Raw genomic sequence first — 20797 nt, 5'->3', positions numbered from 1 at the left:
CACAGTCCTGCTTCTCCAACAGTAGAATCTATCAATAGAACAGAGTAGAAACAGACACAAGAGCAGGCTGACTGCGTGTGAAGCAGGACAGGCTGAAGTCCGTCATTACACAAATAGATTTGTGATTGATGGTATTGATCTGATCGGCTGGACGCTCTGCTGCAGAACCCAGAGTAGAACCCACAATAGAACACAGCAGATGTTTGCAGTAGAATCAGTGAGGTCGCAGCACAGAGCTGAGATTAATCCCTTTGAATTCATGTGAAGTAGAACTCACGCAGCCATATTTGACCGTATTGATCATATTGATTATATTTGGAGTGTTTTCTCAGTGTTTTTCTGCAGGTGTTTGAAGAGTCACACAGTAGAATTAGTAGAAACCAGGGTTGATTCTCCTCCCATACAAAAGTCTGTTTGAATTCTGACTCATTGAACAGTTGTGGGAGTAAAAGTCACAGGTTTAAATATTGATCATATTTCTAATGCAGTGATCATGTTGCAGCAGAGTAGAATTGAAAATAGAGTCAAGTAGAATCTGCAGCAGCTGGACAGTAGAGGACAGTAGAACAGAGAATATCTGCCGTGGTGGGTCTGTGTCTGATTTAAGGTCAGGCTGTTATTGATTGATTGCCCGTCTCTCCAATAAAAACGATGTGTTTGTGCGTTCGGTCCCGTTTCCTGATGTCGGTGTCGCTGCTCTGACTGTTGCATTCAAAGACTCATTTGAACCAAAGCCCAGAGAATCAGCTCCATGAGAGCGCGTGTCGGCACGGCCACATCGATAAATCAATACCATGATTATTGATTAACAGTCTGGTTGTGTTCTTGAGGCTTTTCATGTCCCTGGTAACACCCAGGCTCTGCAGTGAGCCGCAGACATGTTGTGGATGTGTGTACTTGTACTGCAGTAGTACAGCCTGTGGATGTGAGGATGATGAAGGTGAGGTTGTTTTCAGTCAGCTGTTGTGCCTGTGCTCAGCTGATGGGGGCAGCAGTGAGCAGACGGTCTCTCTCTCCTTTACTAAAGTTTACTTCTTCGTTTTTAAAACAAAAGCTGTTCAGAGCAGATTTGATCGCCATGTCGACGCCTCTCCCCTCAACATCAGGTCTGCACTCGGATTGGATTCAACACTGCGTCTTGGTCGCTTTTAAACACTGCGCCAAAAACCGGTCCACCCCAAGGATCGGGTCCCCCGACACAAACAGAGTAACATAGTGTACGCTGGTAAGTGCAGGAGGATTGCCAGGATTTATACATCAGGGAAACCAAACAACCTCTGGCAAAGAGGATGGCACAACACAGAAGAGCCACCTCGTCAGGCCAGGACTCTGCAGTCTATTTACACCTACAGGCCAGTGGACACAGCGTGGGACACTTTCAAGGATGAGGATGTAACATCCTGGACAGGGAGGAACGCTGGTTTGAGGGCGGAGTCAAGGAGGCCATTTACGTGAAAAGGGAAAGACTATCTCTGAATGGAGGAGGGGCCTAAGGGTACATCTGTCACCATCTCACAATGCTGTGATTGCAGCCATTCTCCAACTCTCTGTGAATGGGACTCATGGCCACTGATCAGTGGTTGTTGATCATAAACTGACCTCACAGCCTGTGTGTAGTCAGTGCTGCTGCTGTTCATAAGATTGAAACCTGCAGTCAGCTGAAACCGAAGGAGTCACCTGACGATGACCGATCCTCCCACTGAAGACGTCCAGGTGAACAGAACCAACGTTTTGGGGCGGTTCTTCTGCTGTCAGTGGGCGTGTCCATCAGTCCCATACTGTAACGCTCATCTTATCAGGAGTTCTTCAGGACAAAGAATCAAGTTCCAGCTGAATCAGCACGACTTTATATCTGATGTATAAATCATTTTTAACAAGTCGCTGTGGGTGGTGCTGCTGTTCGACTGGTGTTGGGTGGCAGTGTGCGGATCGATCTTGTGGAGGTTTCATGAATGTTTCTAGAGCTTGTATAGCTCATTGATTCTCTGGTCTTTAATGGTCTAACTCTGGGATTTGGTTCCCATTACTGGGAAAAATCTGAGAAGTCTTCCCTGAGGGCAGACATGTTGCCTGTAGTTCTGCTGATGGCTCAGAAACATCTGGAGATGTCAGGAAGTGTTCACATCCTTCACTGCAGTAAAAGCAGCAGAACAACAACGAATAACGAACGATAACGCGGCGCCCAAAATCTCAGAGTTTAGGTTTCCATGACTGCTGGATGGAAGCAGGTGGAGTCGGGAATGATCAGGACGGAAGTCCAGAAGAAGACTGTGGAGTCGGCTTCAGGAGTCAAACTGCAGGAGACCAGGAGCTTCTGTCTGCAGCCTGAGGGTGTTTTTGATTTCTCCTCCTGTCCGTCCCTCTCTGCTGCACATATGGACGGCTGCAGGGTGTGTGTGTGTGTGAATGAAACTCTCTGTGGTTTGAGTCTAAGATGGCCGCCATGCCCTGATAACGGCGGAGATGGAGCGCAGCTAATGAGCATGCCCGGTGGTTGGGTTCAGGTGGGAGTTTGTGGTGTTCACTTTGTTCACTGTGTTGTTGTTTTTTGTTCTTTAGCATCCTTTTAACGACCCTTTGTCCTGAGATTTCCAAATTAAAAGTCTCTGACTGCAAAGCAGCCTCCTGTGACCTCCACTCTGATGATCTTTGAGTCTTTGAACCTTTTAAAAGCAGTACTTTTGTCCATCACGGGTAATTCACAGCAGTCTGTCCAGGTGCACTGTGGGTAATGTAGGCTGTGGTTCTCATGGAGTGAAAAGATGTGGGAGTGAGTGTGGTGGAAGGTGCACAGAGACACCTGGACTCAGAGACGGGCTGTAATTAGAGAGCTACTGTTAACTCAGCAACACACACACACACACACACACACACACACTCCCGGTGTGTCCAGGTTCAGGACTGTCGCTGATTCAGGACTTTAGCCTTTCCTCCTGAGTGTGTGAGTTTCTGTGTGTGTTCAGATGAAGTCAGCTCTTTGTTCTGTCTCGTCAGGGTTTTAATGAAGCTCACAGATTAACCTCACACTGCGCACTCAGGTGTGTGTGTGTGTGTGTCGAGGGTCCTCAGTGAGTTAATTATCTCTCCTCACACCTCTGAGACCTTTGCTTCCTTCCTATTCTTCTTCTTTGTTTCTCAAAGGCAGCTCCGTCTGACCAATCACAGTCCGTCCTTCCTGTCATGTGATCAGCATTTACCGTGTGTCTGACGGTTTATTTGTATGTTTAAAAATCATGCAGTGGATTTCATTCTTGTGTTCAGGTTGGGTCATGTGATCGCCGGTCACATGATCAGAGGAAACGACCTCTTAGTAATGTAAAAGTATGCAGCTAGCTCCGGTCACGATGTTACGATGCTGCGCTCACACCAACCGTCACGGCGCCATCAGCTGACCGTTTCTGTGAATGGTGGCTGTGTCACGCTACACATGCATCTTTGTATGCGATTGATCAAAGTCTGCTACGTTTGTTACAAAAGTACCTGATAGATTATCTGCTGTTTAACAGTAGCAGATGTATAACAGGACCTGGTATATAAAGTAAATGTAAACAGTAGTAGCATAAAAGTATCTCAGATGTTCAGCGCTGATGAAGGGAAACTGTGTCTTCATGTGGAAAAAGAAAACTGCTCCAGACAGCAAGCCATGAGAAACACCTTGCTCTGTGTGTGACTGTGTGTGTGTGTGTGTGTGCATGTGTGTGTGTGCGCTATCAGGGTGCTTCTTAAGCCAATTGAGGCTTTTAGCTGCTGTACAGTCACCTTTAATAGTGTTAGTGTAGTGAGCCGCTCAGCTCCAGTGACTGTGTGTGTGTGTGTTTGTGTGTGTGTGTGTGTGTGTGTGTGTGTGTGCACTCTCTCAGATCTTCACCTCTGCACTGATTGAAATAATGAGCTGTGTGTGGCGATGGCGTTCCCTGAGCGATGAGGGCTGTGGCTCCGTGTTTGATGGTTCTACCTGAGCAGGTAAAAACAGCACGCCGTCACAACTGTCGGCTAACAGGCGACAGCGCTCCAACCTTTCTGCAACTAAACGAGCGTCTCAGTTTGTGAGCTGGCAGCAGAAAAGCTTCTCTGAGCTCACAAAGATCAAACTGGGCACGTCTGATTACTAATCGATCGATCTGTGGATACCAGGAAAAACAAACCAGCTGCTTCCTCTGGAGGAAACTTTAGAGACGCAGCTTCTCCAGGTTTTCAGTTTTCACTTTAGGGTCGGGCAATTGGACAAATAAATCGCCCTCGTGTTTACAAGGGTGATTTCTTTATTTATTTGCCCATGAGTAAGTTTGCTCGTAATGATGGAGCTAATAGAAGCAGTCAACAGAAATAAGAGTTTTAACTGCACCCTCTTGTATCTGCAAGCAAATGCCCCGTCCTCAGAGTGTCCTCAGTCCTGAGAGTCCTTGAGTCCTTTGCTGTACGTCTGCACAAGCGCTTTGGTTACATCCTTAGGTTTACCTCTTTCATCCAGTTTAAAGCCAAAGAAATCCCAAATTAGTTCGTCCATGTTTGGCCTTTTTCTGTGTTGTAAACGCACAAATAGTCCAATGATTACATGGCTCCACCCATAAAAAGTCATGCACGAATATTAGGGCTGCCACGATTAGTCGACTAGTCACGATTACGTCAACTATCAAAATCGTCGACGACTAATTTAATAGTCGACGCGTCGTTTGAAGCTTTGTAAGATCCTGAAAGACGCAGGAATAAGTAGTAGGATTTAAGAGTGTAATAACGGACTGAAACAGAAGATGGCAGCACTGCATGTACAAGGATGCCAGCTGCCGTTAAACCCCGAAGAAGAAGAAGTAGCTCTGTCCCAGAATTCATAGCGCAGCCCAGCTCAGTTTCCAACAATGGCGGCAGCTAGTTAGTTTTAATATTACTCTTATTATTCTTTCTGGGTCACAACATAAAGTTTAACATATTTTCAGGCGAGAATGTAGCTGTGTAAACCTCAAATATCTGCTCAGTTTATCAAGACGCCACATATTTTCAAAAGCGCTCCGACGTTTTCGGAGACGTCTGTTACCCACTAGCTCGATAGCGAGCCGGGGGCAAGGCTCACTAGAGCCCGTGAGAGCACCGGACTCCCGGCAAATCGTTTTCAAACCCACCACCGTCTTTCGCTACTCAGGTTAAACATGATATATGAGTCACTAAGATAACTTAAAAATGTTATTGTTTGGCTTTTTTCAGTATTTTATTTGTTCCTGAGTAAATCGGTTTGGCTGAGATTAAAGTTATAGTTTTTACACAGCTGAATAAACGTCAAGCAGACAGCTGATTATCAGAAGTGTGAGATGCTCGAGAATTTACTCCGGTGTCATGTTATATTTTAGATAGCAAGGAGTTTATTAAACTTCAACGAAACAATCTGCAGATTTAATTAAAATTTAATAAACTATCATCTTGCCTTTATTTTTAGTTAGCACATACCTTACACACTTAAAGCTGTAAGCTAATGATAGTTATATAAGAGCAGATGCTGCTGGTGCAATAAGCTGTACTTTTTACGTCTAATGGATGATGATCTGATTAGTCGACTAATCGCAAAAATAATCGGTGACTGGTCGACTATCAAAATAATCGTTTGTGGCAGCCCTAACGAATATATCGCCCATCGTTGACTATTGGACTTACGATTGTTGGTTGGAACATTTTTACGTATCGCCCAACCCTACTGCCCTGGAACGATTCAATCAGTCAGACTCAGCACGTGTTTAAAGTTCAGTAAGTTTTTGATGTGTTTGATTGTGTCTCCAGATTATAGTCAGAAATGCCGCGAAGTGAAAAAGGTTTTTAGTGAACTGTCTGCACGGTTGTTGATCATGTGAGTGCAGACAGGAGGCAGAGGTGTTCTGGCCTCTTCAGCCTCTGCCTGCTGCTTTGCAACCCGCCCAGCTCCCTGTCCTGTCCCTGAGCTGGCCGTCAGTGATTAGCTGTGAAGGACATGGAGGATGTGCAGAATGTTTTGTGCTCTGGCTGTTGTGTTGTGTCCTGTGCGTTCAGCTCAGAGTTCATGTTTTGTAATAAATAAATGAATCTGCTCCTCATCTCCCGCCTGCAGCTTCCTGTTTGTGTTCGAGTCTTTTAAAAAATCTTTGTTGGCTTTAATCTCCCTGTAAATCCACATCTAAGTATCAGCGGCAGCAGAGGCACCACTTTTTGTGTGTTTGCGCTGGATTAAAGCCGCCCTGGCGGGCCAAGATGCCGCTGTGCCCCCCACTCCCCAGATTAACACACCGCCTTCAGACGCTGTGTCTGCAAACCCAGCGGGGATTAAAGGAGCTGGATTAAAACTCTCTTTGTTTAACGTGTGAGATGAGATCAACGCTGCGGAGAAGGAGGCCGGTGTCAGCGCTAAGCTCTGTCTCCGAGATCCGCATCTTCTCCGGTCCCCGAACTCTCCGCAGGACAGCGAGGTCTCTAATGCTCGAGGCGCCGCTCGAGGTCACGTCACCAACACCAGCGGATAACGAGAAAGTGAAGATCCAGGAGAAAATCCTGTTTTCTGGAATCACAGACATGAGGATGAAAAGGGCGGAGATAAAAGGAGTTTTGCCTGATGCACACACACACAGACACACACACAGCGTGGGACAGAGTGAAGTTGAGGCCATGGTTTGCAGCTCAAACACACTCACATCTGAATTTAAGCAGCTTGAAGGCCAAAAACACAGAACTGAAACGCTCCTCAAAGACCCCACCCCCACCCCTCCCATGCTCTAATTTTACCTGTTTAGCTAACATGTTGCCATGGTGACAGTAAACCCACTCACCCACAGCCTGTGAATCCTGGCTCAGATCACCTGATCACCTTCAGCCACACCATGTACCTGTAGGGTGGAGGCCCTGCAGTGATCCTGAGAAACCCCAACAATTAGACCACCAGCCGCGCTTTGGTGACAGTAGGAAGGAAGAACTCCCTCTTAACCCAAAGAAACCTCCAGCAGAACCAGGCTCAGGGAGGGGCGGGGCCTCTGGGCTTGTAAGCCAGATCAGGGTATTGATTTTATGAGTGACCTTTTCACATCTGGTTCTGGTTCCTGTTCTGGTTTCCCTGATTCAGACGTGTGTGGCGCCCGGAGGAATCATGTGACCCTGCTGTCAGAGTGGGCGTTAGCTGCTTCTGGGTGGGTTCAGCTTATAAAACTTCTCACAGCTCCCACAGGGAAACATGTCTGTGGGTCAGGCAGGCAGCAGCAGGCCACTGACGGAGCTGACGGGGGCGAGAACGTGTACCTAAGTAAATAAGCGACAGGTGTTTGTTTAAGGAAAGCGTGGAGCTGATGGAGCTCAAAGTCCAGATACACCCGCTGTGAGCTGCACGCACTCCGGCCTCCTGCTCCGACCTGCTGTTTGTCAGATTAATGAAATTATTTCTACGACATCAGATTATAAAGAAGAGTCAGCATGTCTTCAGGAGATTACACACACACACACACACACACACACACACACACACACACACACACTCTGCATTGCATGGAGAGAGGGTGTGTGTGTGTGTGTGTGTGCGTGTGTTTAATCCGTGTCCAGAGATGTCAGTCTGATTAGTGCTGTGCCCCAAATCCCTGATCATATTCACAGGATTATTGTTTGAAGACGATGTGTGTGTGTGTGTGTGTGTGTGTGTGTGTGTGTGTGTTAAGATGCTTCCTGCCTGCTCAGCGCGACTTTAAGCTCATCTGTTGGTGCTCACTGAGCGCGTGCAGACCCTCAGACTGACTGCGTGGGTTTTTACAGCAAACAGAGAAAAAGATTCTAATAAATCAATAATTCTGTAACAATGATCGATGATCGCCGCACTCTGACTGTCCTACCTGAGCCGCATTCAGGTGCAGCCGGAGCCGTGGGACTCATTTTTATATTTCATGTTTTCTGACAGCTGAATATCACATTCATATCTTCACTCATATGTAAGACCCCAACTCCTCCTTTAATACAAGTGTGTGTCTGTGTGTCTGAGTGTGTGTCTGTGTGTGTGTCTATGTGTGCTGACGGTGAGATGAGAGGAAGGCAGAATAAATATTTTATTAAGATTTTAACGCTTTCTCTTTCTTATCATAATCATTATGTTAATGATCTGAAAGTGCTGCCAGCTAACAGATAGCACAGACATACACACACACACACACACACACACACACACACACACACACACACACACACACACACACACACACACAGTTTCCTATAGTGCTGTTAAACCCTACAGTGACTTCAGGCCCAGCAGCTGCTATTTAACCTAAATTACTACAGTAAATATTCATATGCAGCCTGTGCGTGTGTGTGTGTGTGTGTGTGTGTGTGTGTGTGGGCTGGGTTGAATTGTTGGTTTTCCTAACTGAAGCGAGGTGAAGTATATCCAAAAGAAGAAAATCGTAACAGGAAGTGGTCGGAGCGTTTTGCTCCCCCAGTTTACCTGATGGTTGTTTGACGCTGATTTCACAGCGATGGCGGCGTCTGATTGGCTGAGTATGTCCTGTGGCTTCACCATGTTTATAATGGTGCCAGTTTAATAGTAAATCTGAAACCTTTGGAGAAAAAGAGAACAACGGCCCTAAAGGAGCGTTTCAAAGATGGAGACAGGCGTTAGTCTATGACGCACCTGCAGCCAAACGGGACACGCAGACGCCGTGTGGGGTTTGAAACTGGGACCTCGTTTCATGGCAGCACTAACCACTGCTCCACCACGCCATGACGGGGGTTATAAAGGCTCACTGTTACTTAGGGATGGATATCGTTTAGGTTTTATCCGATACCAGTACCAAACCGGTACTTTTGAAACGGTGCTGGTGCTTAAACGGTGCTCGAACCGGTGCTTAAAGAATGGAGAACACAAAATTGGTCCAGAAACCTCTCATGTTCAGCTGTTTTTTTTGTAAAAAGATAACAATGTTAGCCTTTTCTGCAGCTATAGGGCATATATGGTATCACTCTTGGCTGGAAGCAGTGCTTAAACAATGGAAAAAAACACAAACTTTGTCCAAAAACCTCTCATGTTTAGCTGTTTCCCACTTTTTCTTTGGTCATTTTAGCCTTTTTGGCCAGGGTGAAGGGAGCATCTGCCATCAAACAAGAAGACAGCCGCGTGTAACTACGACGGTGTTTGCTAGTTCACCTTACATGCATTAATGTAATAACGTGGTTAGCCTACTCAACGTAAATTACACACGAACAACATTAAGCTACTCACGCAGAGAAGAACCGCTGCTGCTGCCATCATCATCCTCATCATTTCTGCTACACTGGCAGGGCTAGGGGCCAGGACTCTATTCTTCGGGTTTTTGGGGGATGTTGCTCCAGGTCATTACAGGCAACCCACCCGCAGTAGATGCGCTCGGTGTGAGGTCTCGCAGCAAGCTATCAAATACGGTGTATTTCTCGGCTTTTAACAAAACGCTATGCGTCGCAAGGTGTTTCATCAGATTCGAGGAGTTACCTCCTTTGACAGTATCACAGTATCAGCTTAAAGCACTTGTTGCAGGCTGCTGAGTTTGCATCTTTTGCTGTGAAGTACAGCCAGACTTTGACCGCTTCGCTTTGGGCATTTTTAATCTGTAGCTCTGCTCTAAAAGAACGTACCTACCTGGGCCCGCCTACTATCCTCGGAAACGTAAAATGATTGGCTAGAATTCAAAGTGTGTAACATCTCAGGAAAAAAAAGCACCGAAATAAAGCACCGAAATGTGCGCTGCTTTTCGGTCTGGTTACTACCGTTTATGTCAGAACCGGTGCCATCATGGCACCGGATACCGGTACCCATCCCTACTGTTACTGCTCTGAGCAGGAAGCTAAGACCGGCAGCCGCTCAGATCCACGTGATTTTCACACAGTCAGTGAAGGCACCACAGGAAGATTTTGTGAAATCACCTTTAGCAAGGTGTCTTCGCTTGCGTCGTAAAGTTGGGCGCCGCTGGCAGGCGGCAGCTGAGCCCGCCCGGCGTGAGCCGACCCGCTGCTGTCGGAAGCGTCTTTGTGCCGAGGACGAGTTTTTGGGTCAGAGCGAGCACCCGTGTCCTCGGGCGGCTCCAGACTCTTAATGTGCTACCAGACTCTGATTAATGATTGGCTGTATGTGTGTCAGAGCGTAACCGCGGGAAACCAAGACTCACCTCTGGGACCGGTCGAGGCTGAGCGAGGTTAAAGACATGCAGAGAGAGAGAGATTAGAGCTCTGTGATCGTCTTACTCGTTTGTAGGTGAAAGCGCTTTGATGTGACCTGATTCTTTGTTTCTGTGGGAAACCATCAAAGTTTTGGGGATTAAATAAATGTGAGTGTGTGCGTGTGTGTGTGTGTGTGTGGGTGTGTGGGTGTGCGTGTGTGTGTGAAGCAACCACAATCAGCACAAAAACAGGGACTAAAGAGGCGGAGCATGAAGTTCAAACAGAAAAAATATTCACAGCAGATATCGGCCGCAGGATGTCGGCGCGAGCAGCTGACCTGACGCTCTTCCCCTCGTCCTTCTCATCTTCCTCTTTCTGTGCCTGAGCCTCGTCATCAGTCCTGACAACGCAGCAAATATCACTTTGTAGTCAGAACAGCTTTTGGGAGCTTTACTTCCTTGTCTTTCTGACATGCAGAGCATGTGACACACACCATGAAGCTGCTTTACAGTAAAACGTTAAGTGAAAAAAGTGAGAATAGATTCTTGTTTTTATTTTAGTCGTTAAGGACACACAGACGACTCCAGGGTTATTAGAAATGAGCCAAGGTGACGCCCGGTCTGTGTGATGTCACATCGCAGACCAATAAACAGAAAACCTTCAGTTTCTTCTCCAAAACGAGGAAACCAAGTGAAACGCAGCCGCCGTGAGCACTTCCTCACAGAACCAACGCGATGGGTCGGCTTTCGCTTCTCTGACGTCTGAAACAGAAGAGCGTCGTCTGCACGTCCACGCACTTTGACCTGAAGCAGCAGCTAGCCTGAGGCTCCTCGACTCCTCTACAGTTACTGCAAACACTCATTTTCTTTAAGTTCGTCACCAGCTGAAGGACGCGTCACCTCCTTCAAACCTGAGTGAGACGCTCAAATGTCCAAAACCTTCAAACACAGAGGAAGGACAGCGAATCAGCACCAACACTGCTGACAGCTTCTCTGACTGAATATACGCCTGTAGCTCAGGTGGTAGAGCAGAACATCATCTGCTGATTGGATGGTCGGTGGTTCAATCTCTGGCTCCCCCCTCATTACATGCCAAATATCCTTTGGTAAGAGCCCCCCCCTCCCCCGTTGCTCTCTGATGCATCCACCAGGGTGTGTGTGTCAGTTAGAAAGTGCTACACAAGGATCAGACCATGTAAGTGTTCTTATATTTGGTGGTATAATGTAGGCTGTATATTTTGTGCATGTGCAGAGGATGAGAATTAAACGTTTTCAGAGTCTTATTAAATTCGCTGTGAGGGCAGTGAACAGCTCATTAGTCCAGTCTGCGTGTCGTTGTGAGCTTCATGAAATCAGAGTAATGAGCTCACAGCTTCATTTCTAAAAATGCTCTTTAGTCCTGATAATCAGTCTGAGGACACACAAACGCTTCAGGAGTTCTTCGTTAACTCCTCCATCTGCCTCTGACTGCTGCACCAAACTGTGAGCAGCAGAAAGAAAGGAGAGACAGGCTGACCCAGGATCAGCCTCACAGGTGGAGGCCCATGTCTGAGTGCCCCCCAGGCCTGCCTTGCAGCACAGTTACATTAAAGTCCCAGCGCCGTCAGGGAGCTGCAGGCACATCCAGGCGATGGAAGTGCCTGGTGGTAGTACTACTAGTAGTAGTAGTACGCAGTAGTAGTAGTAGTAGTAGTATAAAAAAGTAAGTAAGTAAATAAAATAAAAATAAAAATAAAAAATAGCGCTTTTCACAGATAAAAATCACAAAGTGCTTTACAAAGAAACACGCTTTGTGTTTTATTTTTGTATTAATTTATTCTGTAGTTTATTTTTATTTTGTTTATTCAGTCACACTTAAACCAGCGTGAGGTCATCCATCAGTCGACCAATCACAGCAGCTCTCTGACTGCTGACACTGATGCGCTGTGTTGATGCGCCTGGCTGTGCGCTGCGTCCGTCCGTTGTGTGGTTCCTGGGGGACGAGACCTTTTCTGCCTCCGCCAGGCGGAACGATACCCCCCCCTCCCCCCCCCTGCTGAAGGCTGGAGATGACCTTCTGTGTGCTGGGGGGAGGAAGGGTGTGAGGATGGGGGCTGGTTCAGGCTGTGGTGTGCTCTTCGTGAGCTGGAGGTGCCATCCTCAGCATTTACTCACTCCTGTGGTTGTGAGCCGTTCTCCTTCATTTATTGGATGGATTGTTTGTGTGTCTGCTGCTGTGAGAGCAGCGCCCCCTGTCTGTGTGCTCCTGAACTACACACCTGATCCTGGAAGTCTGATATGAAAAACGTTAGTGTTTAATGGAACCGTTTCTCTCTGCTGCCCCTGCTGGCCATGCAGAGACACTGCGAGAGGCCCTACTTGTGAAGGTGCCCAGGATGACTAAAGCTGGGCACACACTGCGATTTTTTTTCAGTCGCGTTATTCAGCTTCTGCTCAAACTGTACGATTGACTCGCAGGGGTTAGAAGGTCGTAGGTCACGATGCAGGGCCTCACACTATACAGCCCGATGCTCTGATGCAACCCGAGTGCTCACACTGTGTGTCCATAACATGAAGGTTATAACAGAAATTCTGTCGCTCGCTCTCCCTCTCTGTCTGTCACTCACACACACACACACCACCATCAACTTTGCTAAATTGCTAATTTAAAACATTGACCAGGCAGCTATGATTGAGCAGCAATGTAAATCCAACTGTTTTCACGGTTGTTGTAGTCGTGATAATTTTGTGAGGCCACATGGAAAAGGCTCGGATGAGCTTTCCAAAGTTCTACAAGTTGTGCCTCCATCGCTTGTGTCCAGATCACACGCTGCACTGCCGTGCTGCGCCGTCTTTTTCACCAACGTTTATGTGTTCGCACGACGCACGATGAAGGCGAAACTCGGGCCGATCACCAAAACGGTTGCACGACTGAAAAATCGGCTCAAAAAGGGCCAAAAATCGCAGAGTGTCTGCCCAGCATAAGGTGACGCTTCATCATGCTGTTTTATTTAATGTGCTCTCAGAGTTTTAATTACAGACCACAGTTTTTACTAAGAGTTCGTTATTTCCTCTCTTTTACTCAAAGCGGTTTAAAAATAAAAGCCTTTATCTGTTCATCATGTTTCAAAGCTTCATTTGAAGCATCAGTGCCACCCACACTGAAAAAATGCAGGTTTTTCACAGTGTCCAGCTTTTATTGTGAAAATGTTGTGAATCAGTGAGCTTTCACTTTGGGCTTTAGTTCAATTATACGTGTAAACACAGGAAGACCTTTAGCCATGCTGCATTAGTGCTGATACTCTGGCTACTTGTACACGTGGTGTAGTATTGGTACTGCTGTCGGGTGATGACCTAGTTTATTGGTCAGTGGCCAAAGGTGAGTTAGAGTTGGTGGGTGTGACCGAAAAGGTTCTCAGTGGTGTGCTGTGGGCTGATGATGATTTCAGTGGGTCACTCTGTGGAAACATGTCTGGTTCCACACACAGGGCTGCAGCACCAGGTCAGGTACAAGTACATACTGACTGTATCATGCACCAGTGCTGTTACAGGGTGAAGGATAACCAGGACAGTTGAGGTCAGACAACAGAGACAAAGACGTGAGGAAACACGGACCAATAAGGAATCCCTTCGTTCCTTCTTGGGATGCACTTTAATCTGGACCTTAATCTTCCATGTTTCTGGGTTATGAAATGTTCTAATCTGCTCTCTGGATTATCTGGATTTTTAACTGAAACCCTCGTTTGCACATGTCTCTGTGGCGACCCACAGCCTCAAAAGAAATCCACAAACACCCAGAACAAAGCGCTGTCGGACACCCCAGGAGAACTCTGTCCGTCCATCCAGCCACCTGCTTATTGCAGTGAAGCTTGTAGGTGACCGAGCTGCTGTCCAGCTGTCCCAGGGCGGAGCTCGGTCAGGTCACCTGCAGCCTTCAGATATGTAATCAGGGCGCATTTGTGACGTTATCGCTCACGTTTTAATACCTTGATTATTTTTCAGGCTCAGGGACACCTGAATGCTGCTTTGGTCCAGACGGACCCTCTCAGACTGGCTGCAAGATGAAGCAGGATCTTCTCTCAGTTTTCTTCATTGTGGTCCAGAAAGTCCAAAGTTCTGGATCAGTTTTTTGTGTTTGGAGTCCTCGTTGGTTTTGAGAGCATGTGTGAGAATTTGTGACGAGTGTCACTAAGCAGAGACTGGTGGGCTGGGTCCTTCAGTTTTGGGACGTGCAGAGCGTTGGGCGGACGTGGACGTGCCGCTGTGACTCGCTGTGACTCGCAGTGACTGGCGGTGACAGATCTGATGTAGTTCACAGAGGATATGAAGACTGAGTGACAGCAGCTGTCCTCTGGCTCCAGAGTGGACGGTATGACTGATGAGGACAGACAGCGGACACACGGAAACACTCAACCCTCCGCTGGCCATCGCTGCGCACACACACACACACACACACACACACACACACACATACACACACACACACTCACTGCAGACCGTCGCAGTATAATAATAATCACTACTGTGCAGTCTGAACTGAGGGACCTACAGTTCGGTGCTGAGGGTCCGACCCACGAGCTGGCAGAGCCTCATTGAGCAGCAGGAAGTGGCAGTGATGGTTTCCTGTGTGTCAGTGTGTCACATCACTGTGGAGGAACGTTGGCCCACTTTGGTGTGTAGCATTCATCACAGCTCTGTGAGCTCTGGAGTCTCATTGCAGCAGCTCCTCCCCCTGCTGACAGCTGCTAGGAGCTGTTTGGTTTCCTCCAAACATGCTGCTGTGCTTTGTGGACAAACATCTCCACTCTGGTGGACCTTGGTCCAGGAGTCTGGTGGGATCAGGCAGCTTTGTCCTACAGACCTTCAAAAGCAGCAGTAGCCACATGTATGGCTGGTATTTCCTCTAATGGAGCCCGGCTGTGTTAGTAAAAAGGAAACGTGTCATAACCAGGATAAAGACGTGTTTATCTTGACTGATGAGTGAAACGCAGCAGGTTCACGTCAGCCTGTAGGAGCTCGAGGAGCCCCTGCAGACCCAAACACAACACACAGGTGGACCCTGGAGGAGTAACTCTGCCTGTCTGCTTGCATTTTCACTCTCACTGGAAAGTTCACGTCTCTTTGTGATTCGCCTTCCATGCATACGTGCTGACACATACAGAGGTTCTGGTCCGGTGCCCTCTGGGTTTGTTTGGTAACCAGCGCCTGTTTGCCTGGTGTGGCAGGGCCGCCACTTGACCTCTGACCTCTCTGAGAGCTCTTGGCTGCTCGGTTGTCCATGTGATCCTTCAGGAACCTACTTCAGGTCTGGATCAGTCCGAGTGTCGAGTCCAGCAGCTCCCCTCCTCCTCCTCTTCATCCTCGCCGGGAAGAGTTACAACCTGGAGGGAGGAAGAAATGCAGGAAGCAGAAGATGAAGGAAGCAGAACAGGGGGAGAATCTGTGTGTGTGTGTGTGTGTTTTACAGAGTAATTATTAGTAATTAGCATATTATTCTAATACCGTCGTCATATAGACAGCCTCGAGTACAGCCAGATAGCAGTGATACACACACACACACACACACACACACACACACACACACACACACACCCGTAGGCTTTGGGCTGACTGCTGCATTATTCATGTTTGGCCTGAGGCAAGTAAGCTCTTGTGCAAACGCTAATGCTGTTAGCGCCTGGTTACTGTTTCTGCTGGAGATCACAGTTTATGCACACACACACACACACACACAATACTGTGGAGTGCATGGAGCTTTATCTGTGGAGGTATTTCACTGTGTGTGTGAGTGTGTGTGTGTGTTGGGTGTGGTCTGTGTTTGTGTCTCTAATCAGAGTTCCTTTTAATAGACGTCAGTGCGCTGAGCTCATGTTCATGTGGGGAGCACGCCTCCTCCTCCTCATTTTACCTCCTTCCTCCTCTTCCTCGTGTCTGTCTTCGCCCGTCACACAGAGTCTGTTGTTTTTTTGCTGCCATCTTGTTTCAGCCTCACTGTCACTGTATACGTGTGTGTGTGTGTCACCAGCTAAATGCCACCACTGACACCACAGGCTGCAGCTGTCCATCAGCGTGTGTGTGTGTGTGTGTGTGTGTGTGTGTGTGTGTGTGTGAGACAGCCTCGGGGCCTGCTGGGAGCGCGTCTTGCCGCCCCAGCCTGTCCTGTCTCATCCAATCAGGTCTCAGGGTTTTGTTCGGTGGGGTGTTAGCATCACTACATGCTAATGGTTAACTCCGAGGCTAATAGCATACACATTAGGCAGGGCTGGTTACACTCTGATAATTGGTGTGAGTGTCTGGGGTGTGTGTGGGGGAGCTCACAGAGGGCCCTGTGAGGGTCAGTATGTGACCAAGGGTCCTCGCACTGATGGGAAGACAGGCGCATGCGTGTGGTTGGCAGACAAAGACAGGAAGAAACGGCTGCTTCCTGAGAAGGAAGTGTGACGGCGAGCCTGATCCCGACGAAGGGGTCACCTCTGCAGGAAACACCAGCCGGTTTCCGTCCTGGCGGTCGCAGATGAGCTGTAAGGGCCATTAGGACAGGGGAGGGGGGTGAGTCGTGAATGTCTCACAGCATGGATCTCCCAGTGTGAGTCCAGCATCACTGCTCAGTCTCCAGTTAAAGCATGTTATTTTACTGTACGTTAAATAATCTGACTCTGGACAGCCATGCTTCGTGTTCTGTCTCCCATCAGCGATCTGATTCGTTATTAAACTCAAAGGTTTAACAGAAATCGCAGTCTTGCAGTGTTTCCATGTATGGTGTTGCTGTACTGCGGTCAAACATCTGTGACGTGAAACAAACAGCATCGGTAAAGCTGTCTGTTTCACGTCAGGAAATCAATCAAAGAGGCTCAAACTGTGCACACTGAAGCTAACAGAAGAGACTGAGAACCTTCACAGACATAACAGAAGAGACGCTAAAGCCTGCAAAACATATCAAACTAGCATTTTAACAACAGTGTGAGCAAATCCCTACACTGTGTACATATCCCAGCAAGCGTACGCATGAGCATCGTTATGAACCCCATGAAACAAAAAACAATCAGAGAAAAAACAAACTATGAAAACGTTTTATTTTTTAAATAAAGCAGAGCTAGATGGAAGCAGGACAGCATTAGTTTTTGTTCTCAGGATCTGTGACCTCCACACTCTGTGCTGTCAGGTGGGTTGCAAAGTGGCTTGCAGATACCCTGAAGGAGTCTGTAATAGAATAATAATAATTATTGCTGCTTCTAATAATAGAATAGAATAGAATCGCCCTTTAGAATGAGAATAAAGAGCTATTCTATTCTATTCTATTATGAAACGTACCATTTTGATGTGTAGAAAGAGATCAGCCTGTGAAAGTCTACATCACCATAAAGACACGAGAGTTCAAAAGCTGAAACAAAGACTCTCAGATGATGTGATGCAGTGACCGATGACCTCAGTGAAACAGTCCTGAGATTCATCAGGGTCCAGGTGGATGAAGTACAAAGCTTAAAGAGTCCCAGAACTAAAGCTTTAGGTGAACGGCAGCATCAGAGGTGGTAGTCCAAAGGTCCACGGTTGATCTGGGTCAGTGAGAGACCCATTTTCCCATTTTCATCCATCATGTGACATTAATGATGACGACCAGAGTGATTTTAATCCCACCTACACCCACCCACCGTGTTAAGGTGTGTGTTGGTGAGCTTTGTCTGCTCCTCCAGCTGTTGTGTTGTTTTACATGTGCAGCTCACACAGGTTTCATAATAAAAGCTTGGCTAGAACAATGCAGCAGTATAAACCTGATGCTGTGGTCATGTGTGGTCTGATCTTGGGCTTTTAGACAATCTGGACTCTGGAATAAATGTCCAGATTAAAACTTGGTTGGTTCAAGCTGTGGTTCCTTTAATGTCTTTGAGTTTTGTTGTTTTTATTGTGTTTGTGTGTTTGTGCTGACACACATGTGAAGCGTGACTCAGCCGCTCGCTGATCCTGGAGTCAGTCTGAGAGAAAATCTCCTGAAGCTGCAGCGTACTTAACATTCCTCTGATCACTCAGCAGTGGTACTACCGAACAACAGACTCTGTGTGTGTGTGTGTGTGTGTGTGTGTGTGTGTGTGTGTGTGTGTGTGTGTGTGTGTGTGTGTGTGTGTGTGTGAGTGAGAGAGAGACAGTCAGAAGGTTTCAGATCCTCTCTGCAGTCTCAGATCACATGATCATCCAGAAACACAACAAAGTTGAAAAATGAAGATCAGGTTTCTTTTCACGTGGTCTGTTCAGCTCTCCCGTGTCTCACTGTTTCTTCTTCTTCTTCTTTGTTTTTGTTTTTTTGTCGAGGCACTCCTGCTTTCCCCCCCTCGTCCAGCACACACAGATCTCCTTTGCTACGGCGGGATGCTCATTGAGGCTGACATCACTCCGTTTCCTGATCCAATCACTGCTTCATCCCTAAAATCAAACTCAGAGTTAAACTTGTTTCAGCTCCAGTGAAGTGTTGTTGCTAGGCCCCCTTTGTTTTACCCATATTTAGTTTCAAACTCCACTCCAGTAAACAATTAAACACATAAAAGTAAACTGCAATAAATTACAGGTTGCAATAAAACAAACCACCTTTATCCTGTAATTGTTTTACCTATAGTTTTTTTTCTTTCTTCTTTTCACTTCGTAAGAATATTCAACTCAATGCATTTGTCAAAAAATGCCTCTGTGCAAAATGGGTTCAAAAACATAAACAGCTGTGGGATCCTGTTTGTCTGTGATTTAAACCAGGGAAACAAACTGTGGCAGGATCAGCCTGATGTTATTTGTATCCCACTGTAACTTTACTGTATAAAGAGCTAACATTGCCAAAATTTCATTATAAGAAGTGTTTGTGAACTACAAATCAAGAATGTGGGATACTGTGATCTGGAGAGCCCAGCGCGTGCTGCCGACGCAGGGGAAACATATTCTGTCGGGATACCTACCTTGGCACCACAGTTGTTGTGCAGGTGAAGCTAAAGGCAAGATATGCTTCATCACATGTTCTAGTCTTTGGCTTGGAAGCATATTTGGCGATGCTTCATCCTGTGCTTTGTGTTTGTGTGGGAGCCCCATCAAAAACCTGTCCATTACGCTAGCAGTGTCCAAGCAGCGACACTGAATCACCTCAGCTGCTCCTTTCATTGGAGTAGAGCTCTACCCTGAGCTCCTCGTCTCCCCGACGCTGAGGAGACACAGTTCAATGGAAGCTCGTTGGCCTCGAGGATAAACGTCAGGCTTCACCTCCCGGCCCTGCGCCTCGCCTCCCGGCCCTGCGCCTCGCCTCCTGGCCCTGCGCCTCACCTCCCGGCCCTGCGCCTCAGCACGGTGCCCAGCTCACAGCAGTCGGCCGTGCTGAGTTGTCAACCAGGACCAAGCCGTGGCCTCTTTATTAGGAACAGTGTCAGGTGGCCTCATGCAACTCGCCTTGCTGCTCTGAGAAGGTTTTTGTCACATCTCCTGGTTTAAATAAAGTTTGTTCACTTTGAGCTGCTCTCACATTCGAGGATCAAAGAGTTAAAGAAAGTCTTTCAGTCTGAGTCGTTAATAAAAACTCGGAGGAGGAGGCTGAAGGAGCTTTAGAGACAAAACCACAAACGAGTCATTTTCCTAATCTGGACCAGATGGCTTCATTCAGCCTCGCATACTTCAGAGAGAGAGGGAGAGGAGGGCGAGGGCGGCTCCACCCAGGCGCAGCGCCAACCCTCGCTGTGTGTGATTGGCTGGCTGCTGACAGATTAGGCTGGATTAGAGCAGTAGCAGAGGTCTAATCCGGCCCACCAGCAGATCAGCGAAATGTTATCAGATCTCTGCGGAGTCCGAAGGAGTCCGGCTGCTCCCGCGGGCGGAGCTCGGAGCCCGAGTGTGGGAGGGAGGACTGCTGGCCTCCTCCAGCTGTTTCTCCTCCGGATTCTTCGAATGTTTCCTCTCCTTGTGTCATTTTCTCTTTCTTTAGCAGAAATCCTTGCTCCTTCTGTCTGTCTCCTGTGTTTGATGGTTTCTTATCAGTCAGATAGAACATGAAACGGCGAGTGACGTGAGGTCGTCTCAGTTTCTGTCTTCCTGTTTTTGCTCGTTATTCACTGAACTGCAACAGTTGCTCTATTTCTGTCCCGTCGTCGGGATATTTCTCACCTTATCTCAGTTATTTATTTATTTCATGTTTGGTTAAATTCAGTTTTCTTCTTTCTCCTTTTCTCTGTCTTTTAAATGGTTCATTGATCTTTTGTCTCAGATTCTTCATCGCTTTTCTTTTTTAATTCTTCACTTTTTTTTCTTCTTTATGTTCTCTTCTTTCCTGTGCTCTGATTGGCGGGTTTGTAGTTTTTCTTCTTCTCTGTTTTTAGAATAAACTCACTGTCTCACCGTTGATAAGCTGAACCCGAGTCTAAATAGAGATTGACAGACAACATGACTTTCGCGCATTGCATGCCGGGTACTAGTGGCAAAACAATCCAAGTACCGCACCAAACGCAAGCATTTGCAGCACCGCAAAACGTTCATTCTCCGGTTCCAATACCTTCTTGCTTTTTCTTTGCCCCCCAAAAAAGTTATGTACAAAACGAAGGAGAACAATGCCGGTCCGTACAAAGACAGACTTGATGAAAAGGCAAAGAAAAGATACGAGGAAAAAATCAAAGGAGTGAAAGGGGTAGACCCTTACGAGCACACAGAGTAGACAAAAGACATTAGCGTGCTGCCCAACTTTCACCACGCTC

The 20797-nt window shown here is 47.2% G+C and overlaps 1 protein-coding gene across 7 annotated transcripts in view; it reads left to right on the top strand.

The window, feature by feature from the left end:
* Positions 1-20797, top strand: part of LOC146380916 (receptor-type tyrosine-protein phosphatase mu-like) — a 212951-nt gene that overhangs the window by 622 nt on the left and 191532 nt on the right. The gene's annotated exons all lie outside the window — the stretch shown is intronic.

This window comes from Perissodus microlepis, chromosome 9, assembly GCF_051167445.1.
Source record: "Perissodus microlepis isolate ML-2025 ecotype Zambia chromosome 9, ASM5116744v1, whole genome shotgun sequence".
NCBI classification, from domain to species: Eukaryota; Metazoa; Chordata; class Actinopteri; order Cichliformes; family Cichlidae; genus Perissodus; species Perissodus microlepis.
This window is presented reverse-complemented; position numbering and strand designations above follow the sequence as displayed.